The 14,624-nt window shown below is 35.8% G+C and overlaps 1 pseudogene; it reads right to left on the bottom strand.

Moving 5' to 3' along the window:
• The window catches only part of LOC101553338 (transcription elongation factor, mitochondrial-like), a 116,894-nt pseudogene extending 114,496 nt beyond the window's left edge, over positions 1-2,398 (bottom strand).
• Positions 2,399-14,624: the final 12,226 nt, after the last annotated feature.

Here is a 14,624-nt window from a genome sequence, read left to right as displayed (position 1 = left end):
CATGCGCCTAATTTTTTTTTTTTTGGATCAAACCCAGCAGTGCTCAGGCCTTACTCCTGGCTCTGTGCTCAGGGATCACTGCCCTCAGGACAGAGAGGGTCCATATGTGATGTCAGGGATAGAACTCGGCTTAGCTGTGCAAAATGTGAGGACCCTTCCGCACTGTACTATTTCTCCAGCCCCTATTTAAAAAAATTTTTTTACTACTTAAGTATTTTTATGATTCTTTTGATAATGTGTATATAACTTCCAAGTAAGTTCCTATAAATACAAAAGACATACTAACTTTGAATTGTCTAACCTATATTCCATTTTGCCTACTAGTACTACAATACCCATCATTCTTTCTGCTCTTATACTCAAATCTCTAACACTTGTCTAATTTTTTCATCCTAGCCAGCAACTTTCTGTCAGCATAGAACCCACACACAGCACTTAGATTGGCATATTTTGGCTATGAATAACATCCCGGATCTCTTCTAAATTTTTATAAACCTGATTTTCACAAGTGTTGTACTTGTTCATTTAAGTCTTTTAGTTACATTAGTGCATGTGAAGCAAATATTAAGTAGCTATATATATTCATATACATGTATAATGATCAATTCTCTACTGTAGATGACATTGATAAGTTCCTGGTAGGTTTAAATATAAAGATGAAAATTACATTCTGTACTAATGTGATCAGAAGTAGGTGAACATCAATTATACTTTAATTTAAACTAAAAAGAGCACAACGTCATCAGATGAACACAGGAGCAGAATGTTCCAGGAGGATTATTTCTACTGATACAGGTTTTAATTCTTTATTTTTCCATTCTTATGGAAATGTACTGAGCCCATTGTTGTTACTGTACTGAGACAATTCAGAGACGACTGCTGGACGAGAGCTGTTACCGACTGGATTCCATTGGACGTCAAAAGACCGCATGGTTGCCCACCAAGGATATGGTCAGACTTCTTCGTCAAAACCCTGAATGAACGGTTTAAGGCTCTTCCCATTCCTGGAGTGAGCAGATATCATTGGGCTACACTAGCACTCGACAGGGACAAATGGAGATGTTACTGGCACCTGCTCGAGCAATTCAAAGATCAACAGAATGACAAGTGACAAGTGACATGGAAATGTAAGTATGTAACTGAGTGAGGAGAGGACCATTTCACGAGTAAAGGGGGGGCATAAATTTAGGATAAAAATTAAGAAAATATAAGATCTTAAAGGTAAACATTAAAGTACAAGATGCTATTTTATAATTGGAGGTGGGGTGCGTGTGGGTGGTACTCAGAACTTACTTTGGTTCTGTGTTCAGGATCATTCATGACAGTGCTCCAGCGACCATTATATAATACTGGGGATCGAACCAAGTGTGAAAGGGCAGCATGAGTACTTTAGTCCCTTGCACTATCTCTGGAGCCTCCCGAATGTTATTTTGAAAGAAACTGGAAATCAACAGTTCAAAGTCATAAGGAAGTAACACATTTACAGAGAAATTTTCACCAAATCATTTAGGAAGTTGGGATATAGATGAATTTCTTGTGATTCTGTCATTGGTCATGAGATATGCAATCCCTCCTATAGTGCCCTTTAAAAATATATAGAAATTAACATATATGCCATAATCTTACACGTTTCTTCTTTTAATTGTAATTGGAATGCATCATTAGGAAAGATACTATTACAGAAAAAATGCAAATTTCAGTACAGGAATCAGTTTCCACTTTTAGTATCTTACAATTTGCATGGCTCAGTAATTTCAGACAACTAGCAATGTATGTTTATTTCATCAACTGCAGTTTCTCCATGCTTCTTGACCTCTTGTCGAATGTGGATTTTATTACGTTCATGGGAAAGAAAGATAACAGAGAGATTGTGCTATTACCATCTTCCTACTTGGTGGTCTCTTGGACCTCACCCAGGACTGCAAGGATTCAGAATAGCCTTTAGGAGCTTGTCTGGAAAACGGGCAAAAAAGCTGTCCCTACATCGAGGTTTTTGATTGTCTATTTACCCAGAAAAGACCTTCAAGAAGCAAAGGTTTTTATTCGGGAACTAAGAGGGAGAAAAGAGGAGGGCATGCTGGAGCATCTGCAGGTTTCTCTAGAGACAAAGAAGAGAGCATCCCAGAGGAATGCCAGACCCCAAATTGGGATGCAAATGACCTCCAGAAATGGGTGCTTCCCATAAGGTTAAAGAGAAAATAAGTACACCCAAGGAGAGGGCTAACTCTGTGACAAAGTGAAACATTAGCTGTATCTTGTAAAGCTGGTCTTGTAGGATCTTTTCCAAGCTGCGCTGGGCTCTTTCGCTAAGGGCTTTATCAAGGAAGAACTGCTGAATTTCTCCTTTGGGGTCCCCAATGGCTCTGGATGATTCCAAGATGTTCTGACTCTGTGACATTCACCTGAATTTTTTAATTTATAAAAAACCCCTACCTGTTGTGTCAGCTTCACTTTTACAGTACCACGTCATTTTGTTTACATATATTCTTAGTAACTCTTGACTGGTTTTGGTGGCCTCGCTGATATTAGAATACGTGTCAGCTGTTTCGTACGAGATTCCGCCCCCTGAATGTGCCTGGTGCTTTCCTCACGCTTAGACAGGAACAGAGTGAGTGCGCAGCAGTAAAGGCTCTTGCCTTGCTCTTGTGTTGCACTAGTCAAATCCCACTTTGATGCTTGGCACCACGTCTGGTTCTCTGGGCAGTGTCAGGAGAAGGCCCTGCCCTGAGGGATGCTGGGAGACCCCCGTCCCCCTCCAAAAAAAAAAAAAGACAATAAAACCAGGCTAAAACGTCTTAATTGTAAGACTTAAAGTTTGAAATCTCCCTAGAAGGCAGAGAGGTACTGCATAGATAAATAACACGTTTGTTTTTATGAGACCCACCCCAGTTCAATCCCTGACAGGGTATATATTTTGCCAAGCACTTCCTAGAGTGATTTCTGAGCACAGTCGGGGTAAGGTCTACGTATCAGTGTGTGCGGCCTCCAATTAAAAAAAAAAGCAATGAAAACCTGAACAAAATGATCCTTAGTGTATATATTGTTTTCTTTCTGAATAAGTTTCAATGAAAATGTATGTTAAGAAGACCGACGAGTTTGGACTGCTTTTTTATAATTTTTAAGAATGTCATTATTTTAGTGTATAATTATTTATAATCTTTCTGCAATTATATCTTTAAAATGAGACAAAAAATTTCAATTTTCATAATATGTTTTAATTATATTTAAAAATATGAAGGAGGGGCCAAAAAGATAGTACAGTGGGTAGAGAGCTTGCCTTGCACATGACCAATCTGGGTTCAATCTTCAACACTACATAGATATCCTCAAACAGAGTAAGGAGTAATTCCTTAGTGCACAGCCAGGAGTAAACCTTGAGCATCAACAGATGTGCCCCCAAACAAAACCAAGACCACACTATATATAGGTATCCTTAGTTAGGAAGCTTAAACTTAAGAATAGTTTTCACTAAACTGAATTATTTTTCTCTTAAATAAAACAAATTAATGTCTAAAAAAATCCATTGATTCAAATTACATTGTATATTCAATTGACAATTACATTGTATATTCAATATACAAATTACATGTGTATATTCAAATTACATTACAGTATCTATCTAATCACAATGTAGAAACTATCTTTATTATTTTTAAAGAATAAAACATATTGAACCTGTTAAGTTTTTTTTTTCTAAAATTTCACAAACACTACATTTTAGCCTTTCTGCTTGCGTAGGTTTTGATTGCAAAAGCTGTTGCATCTGTGATTGCTCTATCAAGCACTCTTGCGCTTTCTTGTAAAGAGACAGTCATTATTTACAATTGGTTATGTGCATTTTCTATTTTGGAATGTGTTGGAATGATCTAATTTACACATGTTCTTGACAGGTTCATGTGGTTTCTGACACAAATTGTCTAGAAGGATTGAAGATTTAGGATGATTGAATATATCCATTGTGTTTTATAAAACAAAAATATACAAAATTATTTTTGTCCCTTTAAATTAAATTATACGCACAGAAGAATTCTCTTTAGGGATTCAGGCAGCATACACCATCTAATTTCTCTAATTAGTTGCTGTGTTCCTGCTTTTGCTTTGTGGCATCCATCCATAAGTAACCATCATAATCCAAAATAAGTTTATTTTTTTGAATGACAGGCATATTAGTCAAAACAACTCACTAGAACTGCTGAAGTAATATTGAAAAGTATTGAGAAAATTTTGTAAAATTTCTGAAAAGCAACAACTTTCTTATAAAGTTTTTTTTTCTTTTCTCTTAAGCTATATAACTATTCTGAAATGTGTTCTGAGGCATTTTTAAGATAGACTTGCCTGTGCATTGATGAGGGAGAGGGAAAAAGAAAATGAGAGAGAAACAGAGAAATAACAGAGAGAGGGAGAGAGAGAGAGAGGAAGTGACATGGGAGAGAAAATGTTAGCCCCATTTAATTTTTTTGTTAACTTTATATATTTTTGGACTATACTTGTGAATCTATTCATATAGAGTTGAATACCTGTTATATAAGTATAATATATAAGCATTCTTTAAAAAATATTTTTATTTTTGCATTTCTTGTATTGAGGGTGGGAACTCTCCTAGAAGTGCTCAGGAATTACTACTGTCTGTGCGCATGATTCATTCCTGGCAGATTTCAGGGTAACGTATCTTGTTTTCGGGATCAAATCTTGTTCTGTTGTATGCAAGGCCTTACCTGATATGCTATCATTCCAGCCTCTGTTCCTTTTATTATTAATGTGAAATGTATATTGATTTGAAAAAAGAAGAGGTGATTAGATATTAAATACATGGAACTTATGCTTATATTTATTCAAAATTCTCATCTATTTGCTCCTATAATTTATATAGCTTTGTGAGTGAAGCCTTTAAGAATGACTCTGACATTGGATTACGAATTTAATATTCATGTTATATTCAACAAATTGTGTCCTTTGTTGTATTAGTCATTGTACTTGTTCCTTCAATACTTTGTTCTTGAATTTTTGAGCTGAACACTTTAAAGACTGTAATTAAGAGTGGAGATTACACTTATCTGTGGAATACAAAATAACAGAATGGGAGACTAACACCCAAGAATTGTAGAGATAAATGCAAGGAGGTTTGCTCCATGGCTTGGAAGCCAGCCTCATGTGCTAGGGGAAAAGGCAGCTCATATAGAGAAAGGGAGACCAAGTAAAGGGTGTTTGGAGGACCTACTCGGGATGGGAGATGCGTGCTGAAAGTAGAATATAGACCAAACACGATGGCCATTCAATACCTCTATTGCAAACCACAACACCCAAAAGAAGAGAGAGAACAAAATGGAATGCCCTGCCACAGAGGCGGTGTGTGTGGTGGGGGGGGGGGCTGGGGAGAGGGATATACTGGGATAGTTGGTGGTGGAGAATGGGCACTGGTTCAGGGATGGGTACTCAATCATTGTATGACTGAAACAAAAGCACAAAAGTTTATAAGTCTGCAACTATGCTTCACGGTGATTCACTAATAATAAAAAAGAGTGGATTTTCTAGTTTTAGTGTGTCAAGCAATGAAACTTGAGAGCATAGGCAGTTGTCATGGGAATCACGTTTCATGAGAAATGGTAGTAAAACATTAAATAACTATGGACTCACTCCACCTTAATATTTTTAGCCAAATTTTATAAGAAATATATTCTTGGTTTTAATGTAATTCATCCATAACTTGAGATAGAAAATTTGGAATTTGGCTAAATCAAACTCTGCCCATGATCAGAAATTTGAATTTATTAAGTGTATACTCATATGTAGCTTGATCTTTTTTTTTTTGTGGCAGCTGAAGACAGGACAGGAGTAGGTATGAGAAATATGAGAATAAGGTAATGGATTAAATTTATGAAGCAAGACATACAATAATACTTTGCCATTCAATTTTCTCTTTGCTCTAATCTCGGCTTGCCATTTTTAATTCAAAAAATATATGCTTTGGGGTGCTACTGACAGTTATATATAAATGACTGCATGTTCATTTGCTCCAATTTTGAGTTAGACACAAGGAAGATGAACATGAAAGAGAACCATTTTTCTCACTCAGTTAATTTCGCAGGGCCAGAATAGACAGAGACTGCACATGCAGAAATGTTTCTAGAGTAACTCCCTTTCTAAGACTTTTTAATGGCCTTGTGAATTTTCAGCTTTTTTTTCCCTCTGTCAAAAAGGAGCACGTTTATTTTATCCTTCTATCCACTGTTTGTCTACCTTTAACAAAAAAGAAACCTGCTATTGTAGATTATGTTTTTAAAAGAAAATCCAATCCTAAAGTAGTCAAGCATTTATAAAATATAGACACAAGGGTATTTTGTTTTGTTTTTTGTTTTTGTAAAAGAAATGTTACAGAGTTTTAAAAGACTGGAAAAATTACTAAATATACATATGCAACTTGGAATGTGATTCACAATATAGTCATAACTTAATTTTGTAGAGAATATTGTGAGAATTGAGAATTCATGGTGAAACACATATTAAAGAAAGAGTAAATCTATGTCACTAGAAATTAACATAAACTTACTTCATTTTGTGTCTCACATTTAATGTGACTTTAAAATGAGAAACGCTCAATAAGAATTCCAAAACTTTTGTTTTTGGTGCATTTTGACATTAATTTATTTGATGACATTGTACTACTTAAACACAGGTTATGCACATTTTATGAAAAAATTTAATGACTTAGCTTTACCATCTAAAAAGCCTTACATATAACGTATAAGTTAGTTTTGCATAGGCAGATAGTGTTTGATTTGTCACATTTATAAACAATTAAGGCATGCATCATGTTATTTAAATATTAGCATATCTGAATTTTTTTCATACGTATATGAATAAACAACATATTAAAAACTGGCAAGAAATATCCAGATACCATTTAAAATAAGCCAATGTGAAGTAAAGCTTCCCTTTATAAGCAAGTTTTCTCCTACCAATATTGTTTTTTTAAAAGAAAGCAGCAAAAGGAATAAATAAGTAAAACTACTGTGGAGAAAAGTTTCTTTAACGATTTTTTTCCATTTACAGTAAACTTACTTTGAGCATTGATGGAACAGACCAATGGTTCTGAAACAGCAAATACATTTGTTCGTGGGTGCAATAGACACGACTAACACATACCAACAGTAGCACTAAAAAGTTTCATGCTTCTTATTTGCTGTTTCTCCCGTCTCCTACTCTGTTATTCATGGTCCTTATCTTTCCTTACAAGTCTTATGTGTCACATTCTTTTATATTTTGTTTTTGATTAGTTTTAAATATAGTTTTGCAAAGATATATAAGTAAATGGATAACTATGCTCAACTTCAACTTTGCTAGTCATTTTGTACATTGTTATGCAATTTTAGTTTTATTGAAAGCCATTAATTGAGCCGAATATTGCTTATTTTGAATGAAAATCTTATAGATAAGCTTCTACCAAAAATTGTGGGGCCTGGGTCTTTTGAAAACTCCTTTCTTTTTCTTTTCTTTCTTTTCTTTTTGCCTTTGTTTTGTTTTATTTTTTAGGAATTAACTCTGCTTCTGCCCTTCCTTCCAATGGTTCTTTGACTTGCTTTGTCAGGATTTTAGCTGCTGCATCATTTAGCTGTGGGTATAGTTGGAAGCGGGTCAACCTGTGACTTATGCCTTAATAAAAGGTTCTTGTTATTAGTTTACCTTGGCCCTTGTGTGTTCACTGCTGACTCAACTGTGCTTGTAATTAGAGTTCTTAATTCTGGGCTATTTCAGGACCTAAATATTGTATTGCAGGTGCTGTCGTATCCGAACTAATCAATAGTAAACAAATTATATAGAATTAATTCCCTTATTGTCTTGCTTATATTCTGCAGGATTTGGATGATTGTTTTGTTTTGTTTTGTTTTTTTCTTATTCTATCAACAAATTCTGTTAGGTTGTCATGTTCTCTACGATAACAAATCTTCAAAACAGCTCTCAAAGCATGGCTCTATATTATTTCTAAGTGAGAACAGCTCCTTCGGATGGTGTAATAGGCAATTCAGACCTCCCTGGACATTCTAAGTGAGATATAAAGCAGGTCATCCTCTGAGCTTGAAGGAGATAAATGCAGTAGCACACTGTTCCGATGATGCTTCAGCCCACCGACCTTGGTGAGGGAATGAGAAGCAATTTTAAATTCAAGTTAGTCGAGCTTCCCAGCAATTTATTAAGCTGATAGCTTAGGCTTGCATTTTTCCTGTTTTTTTTTTTTTAGTTTAGTTTTGTTTTAATGCCTGACCCCTTCAGCTTCTGAAATTCATCACCACAATCTAAATGTTCTCTTCTTTTGTCAGTATCTAAATACTTCTTGAGCCTTAACAAGCAAACACAGCAAATTCTTAAATAGTTTTGAGATTTGGCCGCCTTCTTCTTAAACTGGTATCTGGTGAATTTGCTTTTGTTTCAGGAAGAGTTTATGCTTCTTTCTGTATGTGGCAATACTTACAGTTTAAGGCAAGGAGCATTTCTCTAAGTACTTCCTACAACATATGTTCTTTATCGTTAAACATTCTTTGTCAACATCTTTATTTCCACCCATCAGATTGTGATGTTCATGAAGAAAATTCTGTACCCTTAAAGGATTTCTTTCTTACTGTCTTAATTATTTTAGGTTATCAATAAAGTCTGAAGCTTTAATGCAGGATGTCCTCATAGAGTGATGGCTGATCATAGCAATTGGCATGAAATAAGTTTTAAGTCCATATTTTGGGTCTGCATGTGATAAAATTAGTGACTTTTTCCCCCATCATTTTTTGGGGGGTCACACCAGGTGATGCACAGGGGTTATTTCTGACTTTGCACTCAGGAATTACCCCTGGCGGTGCTCAGGAGACTATATGGGATGCTAGGAATTGAACCCACGTTGGCCGTGTACAAAGCAAACACCCTACGAGCTGCGATATAGCTCCAGCCACCCATCACTTTTTTTATTGCCAGCATATTTATTTGTAAGTGAGAGGGTGGGACATCAAAAAATATAGACTGAATTAAGAAGTAATTATTTAAAAACTTATCATCATCTCTGACCTAAAGACTCATGTACATGTGTATGTGAGTGCATGAATACTCAAATATTATATTTGGCCTAATATTTTAAGGGACAGAGGAGGGGTAGCCCAGTGGGTAGGGAGCTTGCCTTGCAAGCGACCAACCTGGGTTCGATTTCTTCATCCCTCTCGGAGAGCCCAGAAAACTTCTGAGAGAATCTCACCCACATAGCAAAGCCTGGCAAGCTACCCATGGCAATTTGATATGCCAAAAACAGTAACAACAAGTATCACAATGGAGACATTACTGGTGCCCGCTCAAGCAAATTGATGAACAATGGGACAATACTGCTACAACAGTGCTATGACAGTGCTAAACTTCAGTTGCCCCTAGTTTATAACACTCCAGTAAGCTACTGAGAGTATCCCGCCTGCACGGCAGAGCCTGGCAAGCTACCTGTGGTGTATTCAATATGCCAAAAACAGTAACAACAAGTCTCACAATGGAGAAGTTACTGGTGCCTGCTTGAGCAAATCAATGAGCAATGGGATGACAGTGATACAGTGACAGTGATTTTATTAATCTAGTTATGTAGTTTGAATATACTTGAAGTACATATTTAAATATATTTGGTATATTTAAAATATGAATGAACATATTCCTGGACTGTGTGGCTGCAAAGCCACCATGAGACACATTATCATAAAGGGAAATATATATATATATATAACCCTCTCAGAGAGCCTGGCAAGCTACCGAGAGTATCCCGCCTGCACAGAAGATCCTGGCAAGCTCCCCGTGGCATATTTGATATGCCAAATACAGTAACAATAACAGGTTTCATTCCCCTGACCCTGAAAAGAGCCTCCAATCGTTGGGAAAAAAGAGTAAGGAGAGGCTACTAAAATCTCAGGGCTGGGACAAACGAGACGTTACTGGCACCCGCACAAGTGAATCGATGAACAATGGGATGACAGTGATACAGTGATACAGTGATATTTAAAATATACATATATGCGTATATATTTATGTGTAAATCTACAAATAAATATTATATGTAAATCTACATATAAATATATATTTTAAACAAATAAAATTTTAAAAACTAAAATAAGAAAAAAATCAAATGAATACACTTTTCTTTTTTCTATGTATCCTAGTAATTGAGAGAATAAGTAAAGAGGTGATAATCCAATCTCTAAAAATGAACAATAAAGCCAATGTTATACAATGAAGATCTCCAGGAAGAGTGATTCAAAGTGGACCAGAACTGTGTAACTAATGGTAAACTTCTGATTTCTTCAAAATTATGACTGTTATTTTAGAGAAATTAATTTTATGGACCTTCAATAACATATTGCATTAAATAATAGAGCATTAATCTATTTATCATTTTACATATACATCCATTCCCTATATAAATCACAATATTGAATAATACACTATAATCACAAATAAAATTGAAAGGCATATTGGCATTTATTTCTTACCTGGCTTCCTATTTTAAGTGTTTCTGATACTCTCCTTTTCTTTCACTGTTACCTCAGTTTGTTGATTTTATCCTCTGAATATAATTCGGTTTTGTTAAATACTATTCCCTCCAACTTTAATTTCACTATACTGTCTTGTTACTTTTTTTTCTTATTGTTGACAGACATATTTTTAGTCGCCTTTGTTGTTTCTACATTTACTTATTCTTTCTTACTTGTTGTAGTATTTCCTTAGCCACCAAATAGGACATATATTTATTTTTTCAAATCCGTGGTTTGCTTCCTTCTACTATAATGTAGTGGGCTATGCTCATCCTTTCTCAACTCCATCCTCAGTGGCTTCATATTAAAAGTCTGAAATAAATTTTGGTAGAAGTTTATACAATAAGAAAATTGGAAAATAATTTTAAAAATCAGGTTTCTAACTTTTTATCTAGCCTATCATTCTTGATAATCTTATTTTCTATACAAACCAAAGAGAACTTTGTATTTAATATTCTAAGTAATTGCATACATATTTTCTTATAATGTGATGTCCTAATTTATTACAAAGTATTGAATGTTTGCAATTCAATATTAAATTTATGTAGTGCTTGAGCTACATAGTGACCAGAGCTTACTCCTTTCTTTGTGCTCAGGGATAAATCCTAGAAGTGCTTCAGGACACTATGTGATTCTGGCCATTCAATCTGGGTCAACCAAATGCAAGAAAAGAACCTTACCCCTGCAACTATCTATCCAACCCCATCAAAACAACCAATTTAAAACATTGTCATGTATTATTCCTGGAAATGAGTCAAACATACATTTTCTTAGAAATACAGTGAGGGGCTGGAGCAATAGCACAGCGGGTAGGGCGTTTGCCTTGCACACGGCCGACCCGGGTTCGATTCCCAGCATCCCATATGGTCCCCTGAGCATCGCCAGGGGTGATTCCTGAGTGCAGAGCCAGGAGTAACCCCTGTGCATCGCCGGGTGTGACCCAAAAAGCAAAAAAAAAAAAAAAAGAAATACAGTGAGTGGAATGAGGTGAACTAAATTTAGCTATGCATTTACTAAAGATGACTTGCATAAAAATGATTTCTGAAATCATGCCAAATTGTCCATTGTGAAAAAAAAAAGTACTGGAAGCAAGCCTCGGTGCACAGTTCAAGTCAGTCGGGCACTTAAGCTTCTCATACTTTAACTGAACAGCCTTTCACCAGTGGAAAATAATTGCAAAGGTAATATACAAAAGTGAGTCAGATATAAAAGCCAAGTAGACTCTTGATTACATAGTAAAGTATGCAGAGTTCAACTTTTTAGCCACGACCCCATTTGTTTCAGCAAGGATTTTTGTCTTTCAAAAAGAATATACATATTGATAAGAATCCATTATAAAACATTATTTTAAAATTCCATTTGGCTCACTTCTAAATCAGTCACTGTGGACTGGGTAGCTAGAAAGGCACATGTCAGATCATTATGTCCAGCGGATAGTGCATTTTCCTTGCATGTGGCCAGCCCAGGTTCGATCCGCCTGTATCTGATAGGGTTCCTCAGGTCTGACAGGAATAATTCCCGAGAGCAGAACCAGGAGTAACCCCCAACCATGCCTAGTTCTGCCTAAAATTAACTTTAAACCATTAGGCCTGAGGCCCCTTAGGCCTAAGCCAGATACGATCCTGGTTAGCTCTGAGTACCGCTGGCCTCCAGCACTGTTGGCCCAATTAGTATGTCATCTACGGTTCTGGCCCATTACTACATGAATGCTGCCTAGGGTGTCAATAACAGACAAATACTCTACCACTTAATGGCTTACTGACTTCTCTGTGCCTGTATTCCCTCAGTAGATTAAAAGATATTATAATATTAATGTTACTCTTGTTGCTTTTACTTAGACTGGTGAAGAATAAGTGTGTTAGAACCTGTACAAACCCAATATTTGGGATATACCATGGCTATTTAAACACTGCATTTGCAGTGACCGCTAAGAGTCAAAAACTTTTACAAATGCAAGTCCCACAGTATTTACTGGTAGTTTACAAAATTAATCATTTATACCAAAAGATTTCATGACGTGTTGTATGTTTTGGGGTCTACCAGAACATTCACTTTGAAACTCAGCATCGACTGAGTGAGTATATTGCTCTAGGACTGAGAGGGAATAAAATGAGCACAAAAATTTACTTTGTGAAACGCAGAGTCTTTCATTCCTACTGTTTTGAAATGTTATCCTTTGCCGAGCATTGAAGTTAAATGCACAACAAATTACATCACAACTGTTATAATACTGGATAGGAAATCATTGCCAACAGGGAGAATAGAGATAAAAATCATTGAGATGCAACCTGAGTAATGAATGCATTGTATCACAAGGGAAGCAGGGAGACGTCTTAACAATATGTAGTACAACATATTCTTAGCAGAAAAATATAAGTGGGACGGAGTGCAATACAGTTAGAACATTAGATAGAAGGTGAAGCACAATGAGTAATAAACATGACAGTGACATTAAGACCAAGTAAGGATGGTAGCATGGCACTGTAGCACTGTCCTCTCCTGTTCATTGATTTGCTCAAGTGGGCACCAGTAATGTCGCCAGTGTGAGACTTGTTGTTACTGTGTTTGGCATATTGAATAAGCCATGGGTAGCTTGCCAGGATCTGCTGTGTGGGTGGGATACTCTCAGTAGCTTGCCAGGCTCTCTGAGAGGGACAGAGAAATCGAACCCGGGTTGGCAGCGTGCAAGCCAAACACCTTACCTGTAGAAGTTCCATAAATAGGCAATGCAAAAGAAACAAAGTGCTGGCCTCAGTGCATAAATGATTATGCTTTTATCATTATATATTATCGTTTCAGAGGCTTCAAACTCATAATTAATTTCATAAAGAAGATGAAAATTTAAGTAGGGTCTGCAATATGTAGGGATTTTAGTATAAAGAGAATCATGAGGACTGAGAGTTAACGAAAAAGGAATTTCATGCCCAAAGGTAGGAGAGATAGGTTTGCTTTCTCCAGGATAGTTTTATGCCATCCTATTTTAAGATATGATATCATCATGGGTGAATTTTAGAAACCATTTATTTAGACACTAGAAGCAAATATTATCTTTCTCTAGAAAAATAATAGAACATTGGAAACAACTTCCTCAGATGTTTGTTAGGAATGCTAACAATTATCTGTTAACTACTGCAAAACAAAATAAAATAATTTTGAAGGGTTCTGAAGTAAATGGATTGTGCTTTTAATCTTCAATTCTACTTGTCTACAACTGTTATGTAGGAAAGAAACTGGCATTTGGATGTGAATCTTATATGCTAAAAACTTGGTAGAAATTAAAAATTGAAGGATTCTTATTATTTTGGAGTATGTATATTATAAATGTATGTCTATTATTGAAGATACTTTCATGTTACTTATTATAGATATTTCTTATTTTCTAATAAATTTAATGCTCTATATTCTTTCAAGAACCTACTTTCACTGCGCCCCACAAATTTGGATAAGAGGTGTTTAATTTAGTGTTAAAGATTTGATTTTTTTAAATACATTGTTTCTTTGATTCATGCTTTTTAGAAGTATGTTATTTAATATTTATCAATTTGGGAATTTTCTAGTTTTATCTGTGTTGTTCATTTTTTTTTTTTGCTTTTTGGGTCACACCCAACAGTGCACAGGGGTTACTCCTGGCTCTGCAATCAAGAATTACTCCTGGCAGTGCTGGGGGACCATATGGGATGCTGGGAACCAAACCCGGGTCGGCCCCGTGCAAGGCAAATGCCCTACCTGCTGTGCTATCGCTCCAGCCCCTGTGTTGTTCATTTTTATTTAATCAAATTGTGGTCAAGGGCAACCAGATGGTAAACCATTCCTTTAAGTGTGTTAAGATATATCTATGGTCTGGAATGAGATGATCTTGGTTCATCATAAGAATGTACTAATAAAGTTATTTAGTTATTTTTATTTAGATTTTAGGCATACAAGATCTTACATCCACATCTGGAAATAACCAGAAGTTAAATTATACTCAGAGTGGGTAGTCATTTCAATAAGTGCTCAGAGAAATATGTCTTAGTAGGGATTGAACCAGGGTCTACAGTATGAAAAGAATGTAATTCAGCATATTTAGTGCCTGATGGAGTC

This window comes from Sorex araneus, chromosome 5 (assembly GCF_027595985.1).
Source record: "Sorex araneus isolate mSorAra2 chromosome 5, mSorAra2.pri, whole genome shotgun sequence".
NCBI classification, from domain to species: domain Eukaryota; kingdom Metazoa; phylum Chordata; class Mammalia; order Eulipotyphla; family Soricidae; genus Sorex; species Sorex araneus.
The sequence above is the reverse complement of the archived record's forward strand: the minus strand, read 5'-3'. Positions and strand labels throughout refer to the sequence as shown.